The sequence below is a fragment of the Triticum aestivum genome, chromosome 4B, assembly GCF_018294505.1.
Source record: "Triticum aestivum cultivar Chinese Spring chromosome 4B, IWGSC CS RefSeq v2.1, whole genome shotgun sequence".
NCBI lineage: Eukaryota > Viridiplantae > Streptophyta > Magnoliopsida > Poales > Poaceae > Triticum > Triticum aestivum.
Window position 1 is genome coordinate 204,256,205 of NC_057804.1, and position 9,163 is coordinate 204,265,367.

At 43.7% G+C, this 9,163-nt stretch overlaps 1 long non-coding RNA gene across 1 annotated transcript; it reads right to left on the bottom strand.

Annotated features, from left to right (window-relative positions):
* Window positions 1–695: 695 nt before the first annotated feature.
* LOC123094726 (uncharacterized) lies at window positions 696–8,210 on the bottom strand. The gene is made up of 7 exons (XR_006445932.1): window positions 7,844–8,210; window positions 7,386–7,468; window positions 2,323–2,875; window positions 2,019–2,244; window positions 1,208–1,356; window positions 910–1,083; window positions 696–833 (listed from the first exon to the last, which is right to left on the bottom strand). It is a non-coding gene; the product is annotated as an uncharacterized lncRNA (long non-coding RNA).
* Between the last annotated feature and the right edge of the window lie 953 nt (window positions 8,211–9,163).

The window sequence follows — 9,163 nt, forward strand, 5'->3', positions numbered from 1 at the left end:
ATTCAAACCAACTGAAAACCAGGCAAATAAGAGAGGGCAAAAACCAGGCTGTCACATAAATAGCTTGAAGAATGCATATAGTTAATTCAGATCATGGTTGAAATTGTTCAAATGGATTATAGTTTGAAATCGATCAAATGGTCTCTACTTGTCTCTACTTATAAGTTTGATCTTCAAGAATCCAGATAGCTACTTGTTTCTACGTTGACAAATTTGAGACCTATGTAAATGAGATATGTACGCACTAACCATACCCGATCTCAAACATTCAGAGAACCACCAAGGTTGTTGTCGCTTGGGCCTCGTGCATGTGAAGACCCATCAGTATTAGATCCATGGCCTGTTTGATGAGGCATCTGCATAGCGGCCATACCATTCTGGGTACAATAAGCCTGCAAATTATGCTTGAGTGAAGATTAAGTACGAGTAGTAGAAGAGTTCATGTATGTGTTTGGAAATTAAGGAACTAACTGCATACCTTGCAAAGCATTGACTAGTTTGTGCCAACACCACCTGCTGCACCACTTGCTGTGTCCTCTCATCAGCCAGTCACCTCTCCTCCACCCTCTCCTCTGCCGCCACTCGCCTCTCCTCCGCTAGTCGGACCTGCAAAATTGTCCATGGCGATCGCATCTTCAATCCAACAGTAAGTAAGAAACAAACATATATAGAAGGACTTGTATAGAATACCTCCATCTCAACCATAGCTGGAGTCGAGCATTTATATGTAGAAGATTTTGAGATACCTAACCGAGCTTTGTATTCAGGGAGAGAGCTATGGGAGGAGCTGGGGAACATGCCTCCTGCAATTGCTTCCTTGCCATGTTTCCTGCCTTCTCCAGAGATTGGCAACATGTATGACAAGAAAAGTCTAATGAAGAACAAACTGATATGGGAAGCAAGATATACCCAATGTTCACCAAATTCCATAATGTTCAAGTTGCCTTGATGATGTGGTGGATCCAGCATTGCACCTCGCCGATTTCTATAATCTTTGTTTTTCGCCCTATACTCTTTGGAACACCAATAGTCCACGATCCGCTCCCAACACTCCCCCTTATCGACGCACCATCTCGGAGTAACCTACTTGATCAATTGCATATCATATACGTCAACAAGAAATAGAGTGCAAGCCTGTTGAGGAAATAACAAGCATGAATATGCTTTACTTGCATGTACTTGTCCTTCTCAAGACGGAGTCTCCTACCGGCTTTCTTATCAAGACTCTTATAGCCTTGAGTTGCCATATATTTGCGGACGGCTAAAGGGCGCGCCTCATGCATCAAATAATGCACAAGCTTCGGGCAATGTCCATTGACAACCGCTCGTGCCTCCTCCAACTTTCCATCCTCGCATCTATATAAATCCAACAAATATAGAGAAAATTAGTTTGGTGTAGTAATTTTCAAACCTTTAAGTCTGAGGTTTCTTATAAAATCTATTTCATTTGTGTGTCCTGTTAAGAACTTAACATACTATAGTATTATAGTCTACTAGCATTCTGTTAAGAAAAATAAAGTAAAATCTAAATCTAAGTTTTCTAGATAGTTTTGCTACTGTAGTATTATAGTCTGCTAGCATTCTATTAAGAAAAATAAAGTAAAATCTAACTCTAAGTTTTCTAGATAGTTTTACTACTGTAGTATTATAGTCTTCTAGCATTCTGTTAAGAAAAATAAAGTAAAATCTAAATCTAAGTTTTCTAGATAGTATTCCTGCTGTAGTAGTATTATAGTCTGCTAGCATTCTGTTAAGAAAAATAAAGTAAAATCTAAACCTAAGTTTTCTAGATAGTTTTCCTACTACTATAGTATTATAGTCTGCTAGCATTCTGTTAAGAAAAATAAAGTAAAATCTAAATCTAAGTTTTCTCATGGGTGGAATATTTAATTCTCGAGTGCGGCAGATCAACGGCTAGCAGTTTTGCTACTACAAGACGGTGGAGGGGTAGTCCATGTTCAAAAATTGATGTAGTATAGTAGTAGAGATGCAGTGTGTGAAGGAAACTTAATGATTACCCAAAGTGTGGCAAAAACCCGCTTGGCTTTCTTGTGAAACTCGATGTTGTTGGCTACACCAATATCCTCATAGGCTTTGTAGTGGTCCCAGGTCCGTGCTGGCTCCGGAACATTGCCCTTCCCAGGCAAAGTAACCATGCCAGGGTCATGCTCCTTCATGCGGCTCCCGAGGACGTCGTTCATGTGTCAGCACTTTCCCCTGCTAGCTCCAGCTTTCTTCCAACCACTACATAATGAGAAGCGAAAGTTATTAGCAATTGTTGCATACATTGGAGGTAGAAAATGGGAAGCCAAAGTTAGTTACGTTTATCCACATGGAGCAATACATGGTCTCTGCTCCACAGGAAGCCCTCGTTCCGGGAGGCTTGAGGAACCACGTAGGTACACGGACCGACCCTCCTCAACTTGGATGAAACCAACATGCTCCTCGTTAGAGGTCGAGGTCTCCTTGTCAGAGGTCGGGACCTCCTCGTCAGAGGCCTCTGATGACAACCGCTCTTTCTCCACCCTCTCAGACACGGGGGAGTGAGACACCGGCTCATCCTCCACCCTCCCAGAGACGGGGGAGTGAGACACCGGCTCATCCTCCACCCTCTCAAACACGGGGGAGTGAGACACCGGCTCGTCCTCCACTCTCTCATCCTCAGGCGATGCCACAGCAGATGGTGGCGAGGGAGGCCGAATAGGGTTTCTCTTAGCATTTTCTCCACGTGCACCTCTCCCCCGGCCTTTTCCTCTTCCTCGATGAGCCTGAGGATGAGAGGAAGGCAGAGGATCAGCGATAAAACTGCCAAGCAAAGATCTCGCTAGAGGGAGCGAGGGCTTTTTTCTTTGCGGGCCAACCATGCTTCACTCATCTGCTATGGAAAAAAGTAAAGCAATTAGTACAAATACAAGATTATAGTTTAAATAAATAAGCATAAGTTCAAACAATTTTCGGAATGAGAATTACCAATACAATTGTAGTACAAATACATTATCCTAGAAATAAATAAGCATAAGTTCAAACAACATACGCAATGAGAATTACCAGGAAATTATAGTACAAAAACTACATTATACTTCAAATAGATAAGCATAAGTTCAAAAATATTAGAAATTCAATATTACAACATGTTTGAGATCATCTGGGTCATGGTAAAGCAACTAGTACAAAATCAACATTAGAGTTCAAGACTACGACTAAAAATAGTCGGGATCATCTGGATCACAATCCGTCTCTTCTTCAAGGTCAGTTCTAGCCTCATCATCAGTACCATACGTGTCGTCAAGGATGTTGTCCTCATGTTGACCATCATCGTCACCTTCATCGGCAATGCCTAGATGTAACCGTTCAAGAATTGAGAGGTCTTCCACGTTCGTAACCTCTTCTTCTTCCTCTTCGACTTCTTCTTCTTCACTGTCAATGTGTACTTCCATGCGTGGATGGATGTTGAGATGGCCTCTAGGCCCATGTTCTTCTTGGAAGAATTCTCCATCATATTTGTCAGGGTCGATGTGAGGTTGATAATCCTCTTCACTGGGGAAGGATGTTTACTATGTGGCGGCACATCGTACACAACATCCCAACCCTTAAGGTACTTCTTTTGGCATGCATACTTGAGATAAAAAAACTCGTGTCACCTATTGAGCCACAATATAGACATCTTCACATTCTAATTTGCTGTCTTGTCGAATTTTGACTTGCCCAACCAATGGCATCCTAGATCAAACCAATGGCATTTGAAAACAATGACTTTCGGAGGATTTTCCCCAAAGTAATGCAGTTCGTATATTTCATCAAGTCTTCCATAATACTCAACTCCATTGCAAATAGCCGACACTCCCGTGTTTCTTGATTTTAGAACGTCCCGACGTTCCTAGTTCCCATGTGTGCGGAAGATATACCCATTGATGTCATATTTATCAAATGTACCGACCTCATAGTCAAACCCATTCGCAACTTGTTTCAACTCTTTGTCCAATATTGACATACCCTACAAGTTTAAGAGGGAAGGATAGGTGTATTTGCCGTACGTAATACCAACTTCAAGTGTTCCAAGAAGTATACCTTACCTTTTCTCTGAACCAAGAAATGGAACCATAATTGTCGTCTCCTTCACCAGCAAGATGCTCATACTCTTCGAGCGAATCTTGTTCGACCCCTCCATTTGAGAATTGGGCAATGAATTCACTGCCCAATGAGAAATGAGCGGAGTTAAGAGAGAAACATGTGAGTAAATGTTACATAATGTACCAACAATTACTCAACGTACGGCCGCACTTCTTGAAAAAAGGTTGGTGAGGATATACAACGCAAGCGATTTCCACTCTTTCAGATCCAAATTCTTTGAACCAGAAGCACCCACAGGTCCGAGTTTCCCTTTGAAGAGGCTGATCTTGGATTCATCTTTAGGGTTACCAGTATTGTATCGAGACTTTGCATTATACAAGCTTGGAATATTGGTCGCGTAGCGTGATGTCGTGAAGTTTGTAATCTCCTCCGCCAAGAATGCCTCAGCTATGGAGGCTTCAATTCTACATTTATGTCTACATTTAGCTCGAAGAGTCTTCTGCATTCTCTCAAGTCCATAGCACCAACGATTCTGCACAGGGCCACCCATTCTTGCCTCGGACGGGAGGTGTAAAATCATATGTTCCATCGGATTAAAGAATCCTGGTGGAAAGATCTTCTCTAGCTTGCAGAGCAACTCAGGGGGCCGTTCTTCCATCTCATCTATCACAGTAGGAGATACTTCTTTAGCACAAAGAACACGGAAGAAATAGCTAAGCTCTGCCAATACTTCCCAATCATCCTCAGGGATATAGCCTCGAATCATCACCGGCATTAACCACTCAAGCCATATGTGCCAATCATGACTCTTCATCCCATTGAGCTTCAATTTATCAAGATTCACTGCCCTCATAAGGTTCGGTGCATACCCATTAGGGAACAACAAAGTTTTGAACCACATGAGTATCTCCTTCTTTTGTTCCCTAGTAAGAACAAACCTCGCCTTTGGCGTCCTCCAGTTTTTCTTGCCCTCGGGTTGTCGCAAGTTTGGTTCGGGTCTATCACATAGCTTCATTACATCAAGTCTAGCCTTAGTATTATCCTTCGTCTTCTCAGCAATGTTGAACAATGTGCCAAAACTGGCCTCGGTGATATTCTTTTCAGTGTGCATTACATCAATATTATGTGGAAGCTCGAGCTGGTGGAAGTAGGGGAGATCCCATAAGCATGGCTTATGAGTCCACACATGTTCTTTGTTATATCCCTAGAATTACCCTGGACGTTTGGGATCAGGATGCAGAGCATTTAGTTGATCACGAATTTGTTCACCCGTCATCTCAGGTGGTGCCAAGTGTTCAACGAATTCACCTTTCATGAAGTTCTTCTTGTCTTGTCTGAATGGATGGCCAGGATGCGAATGTTTTCTATGAAAATCGAAGCAAGAATACTTGTGACCATGCTGCAACCAATGGCACTGCATGCTTGCCTTTCACCTTGGGCATGGGAACCTCCCATGCACAGACCACCCCATGAAAAGTGAATACGCCGGTAAGTCATGAAGTGAGAACTACTACCAAACATGGATTGTGAAGTTCTTTTTGCTAGCAGCGTCGTATGTCCGTATCCCATTCACCCAAGCTTCTTTCAACTCATCTATCAGTGGTTGCATGTACACACTTATATTCTTCCCCAGATACTTGGGCCCCGGAATTATCAACGACAGGAACATGTGCTTGCATTGCATTATGGCGCCAGGGGGGAGGTTGATGGGAGCAACAAACACGGGCCAACAACTATATGTCTTTGACACCATACCAAATGGATTGAACCCATTGAGTCCGATGGCAACTCGTGCATTCTTTGGCTCCTTTGCTTTCTCATGATGTATCAACATCGGTCTCCCATGATCAGCTTTGTCGCGTCTTATCCCATATTTGTGCCATGTCATCTGTTTGGCTGTATCTTCGTTCAAGTAAAGACGTTGAATTCTTGGCAAGATTGGAAAATATCAAAGAACATTTACGGGGACTTTGCTATGATTATTCGTACCATCACTGAGGTCTCTCTCGACATACCTAGAGGCTTTGCACTTGGCGCAATACTTGTCATTGGCATACTCTTTCGTAAATAAGACACATCCATTTGGACAAGCATGTATCTGCTCATAGGGCATCTTAAGTGCACGAAGGATTTTCTTCGCTTCATACCAGCTTTTAGCCAGTTTGTGACCTTCGGGGAGAGAGCGACCCAAAGATGTCACCATCGAATTAAAGCAATCTCTACTCATGTTGAACTGGGTCTTTATAGACATTGCTTGTGCAATGGCATCCAGCTAACATTGGTTTGTGTGGTCATGAAGAGGTTGTTGTTGAGGAATTCAACATTGCTAAGAAGGCCCCCGCAGACTCCTTCGATTCTTCCTCTGATCCCTCTTCACGTGCATCATTGAAGTCAGCTACGATGTCAATGATCCCGGTGCCATTGTTGTCGGTTCGCCGACGCACCACCTCCTCTCTACTACGTTCAGGCTCGCCATGAAGGGTCCACCAGGTATACCCACACTTAAACCCATGCTTCTGCAGGTGCCTACACATCGTCTTCTTCGCTTGTTCTCTGCCGTTGTCACACTTCAAGCAGGGGCACCAACTTTTTCTTTGCCCTCTAGTAAATGTTGCCTCTACAAATTCACTTGTCTTCGTCACCCATTCAGTGGTCATGCCAGCCTAACTAGGGTGGCCAGTGTACATCCACTCACGATCATCCATATTGGTACTTGCACTGACAGTAGGGGCACCAAATTCATATTCATCAAGATATGTAAATTGTAATTAAGACTACATACAAAACTAATTACCATTGTCATATTATTTACGCCATGGTTTTAATTTTTTACCATACAAAAGGGAAATGGGCATTCACGGATTGAATCCTATCTCTAATAGGTAAAGATGGGTCCTAATCCCACCCGAGTACATGTAGATTGGGTTCGTTTCCCGTGCTCTACTCCGGTCCTCGGCAAAATTTCGGCAGCACCTCCCCACTCTTCTCCAGATACACGTCTCGACAACAAGCCGAGAGAATGTGCACCCGGAGAACAACAAGGTGGCACTGACAAAATTTTGCCGAGGACCGAAGTAGAGCACAGAAAATGAAAACCAATCTACATGTACTCGGGTTGTCCATGGATAACGTGGAAAATTCGAAAGGACGACGGTTATAAATATGCAAAGACATGCATATTTATAGATGCCACCCTTTCGAACGGGAGACGCCTATGTTATGAGACTTGACATGAAAATAAAATTTAGTGGCATCAGCACGACGGCCGAAATGAAGCAAATAGGGGAGGGGGTGGAGATGACAGTCAAGCTCACCCCTAGACCATAGAGGAGGTAGTCGAATGACGATGGCAATGGCAACGGGACGGACAGTGCTCCTGGAGGTGAAGAGAAAATCCCTGGACATGAAAAGAACCGGCACAACCAACATAAGCACTCACAGAACAATCTAATAAAAAATCATCAACATCATCTTGCAGTTCAACAAAACCTAACCTAAAGAAAATAAGCAAGAAACTGAGCATTTAATTTCCTAACGAGCATCAATTAAAAATGAAAAATTTCCTTGCAGAACAAACATATTATGGACACTCACAAGGCTGCCTTGTACTGAAAATTTTAGGCAGAAGAAAATGGAAAGGGATACATCCATCAGCAAATCATCCATCTACGCATCCATCCTTACATACATCTATAAATCCATCCACATGTACTACAATCCATACATCTATCCATCTAAAAGAATACAAACAGAGATGGGGAGCGGCGCTCACCGTGGCGTGGGGCAGAGGGGGCTGAGGGCAGAGGGGGAGATGGTGCCCGGCTTCGGTGGCCACCAGCGGCTGCAGATGGGTAGGCGGGAGCCGACGGCGGTGCTGGCAATGGCAGCCGTGGCACTAGGGCAGGGGAGGATTGCCCGGTGGCGGTCACACCATTGGAAGAGGACTGGTGGGGCGCAGTGGACAAGGGCCCCGACGGTGGTGGGGTGGAGGAGGGGCCAGTTGCGGCGGCGCGGTGGAGGCGGGGACCAGCTGCGGCGGCACGGTGGAGGCGGGGACAGGCGGCGGCAGCGGCATGGTGGAGCCGAGGACGGGCGGTGGCGGCAGATAACCTAGCGGGGTTGAGACAGGATGTGATGTAGTCGGGTGTTGGGGGAGGGGGATTTCTTTTTTTTTACATTTTATTAATTTGCCGTCAGTGGGAAAAAAGGAGATGGCAAAGCAAGGATCGGTCCCAGGTTTGTTTTCTATTAGTTCGCCGTCAGCAGGGTTGAAGACAGACGACAAAGCTACTAACTTTGCCGTCAGCCGATGACAAAAATAGACAGCAAAATTAGGTCACCGTTACCGACCGTCAGACTGGACACGAGTCCACCCTTTGCCATCACCCAGCAAAACAACAGACGACAAAGAGCCGGTTTGCCGTCTTGTTTTCATTGTCGTCATTCTTTCGCTAGATTTGTCGTCAGCCACCGAGCGGACTGACGGCAAAGCAGAGATTTGCCATCAGGAATACTTCTCTGTCATCAGTTCATGGCAAAACTCTCTTTGCCGTCTACCCCGATGAAAAGCTGACGACAAAGCCACTCACAGACGGCAAACTAGCAGTTTCCTGTAGTGTTACACAATGGACATTATAAAGAGCTAGCTATGAACTAGCATAAATTTGAACTCAACTTAAGGTGGTTTAAAAAATTTGAAATCAACACGAAGTCCATTCAATTATTTGAATTCGATCTCATGGCATTTGTAAATCATACCTAAATTATGGGGGCACCAATCTTTGCTCTGCTTTTGTACATAATAGCATATATAGTCATGTACAAAACAGATTCAAATTTACCTCCTCCATTCCATAATAATCGTAGTTATAGGATTTTCAAGTGTCAAAATTTCAAAAAGAAGCGCATAATTTACTGTGGTTTTCAAACATACAAGGTCAAATTTAACGTTGTCTATTTAGGTCAATCCTCAAAGTTCAAGAGTACTCCCTCCGTTTTTATTTAGTCCGTGTATTAGCTTTGGTAAAACTCAAGCTTCATAAATTTCGACCAAGTTTATAAAACATATTAACATAGGCAATAACAAATCAAT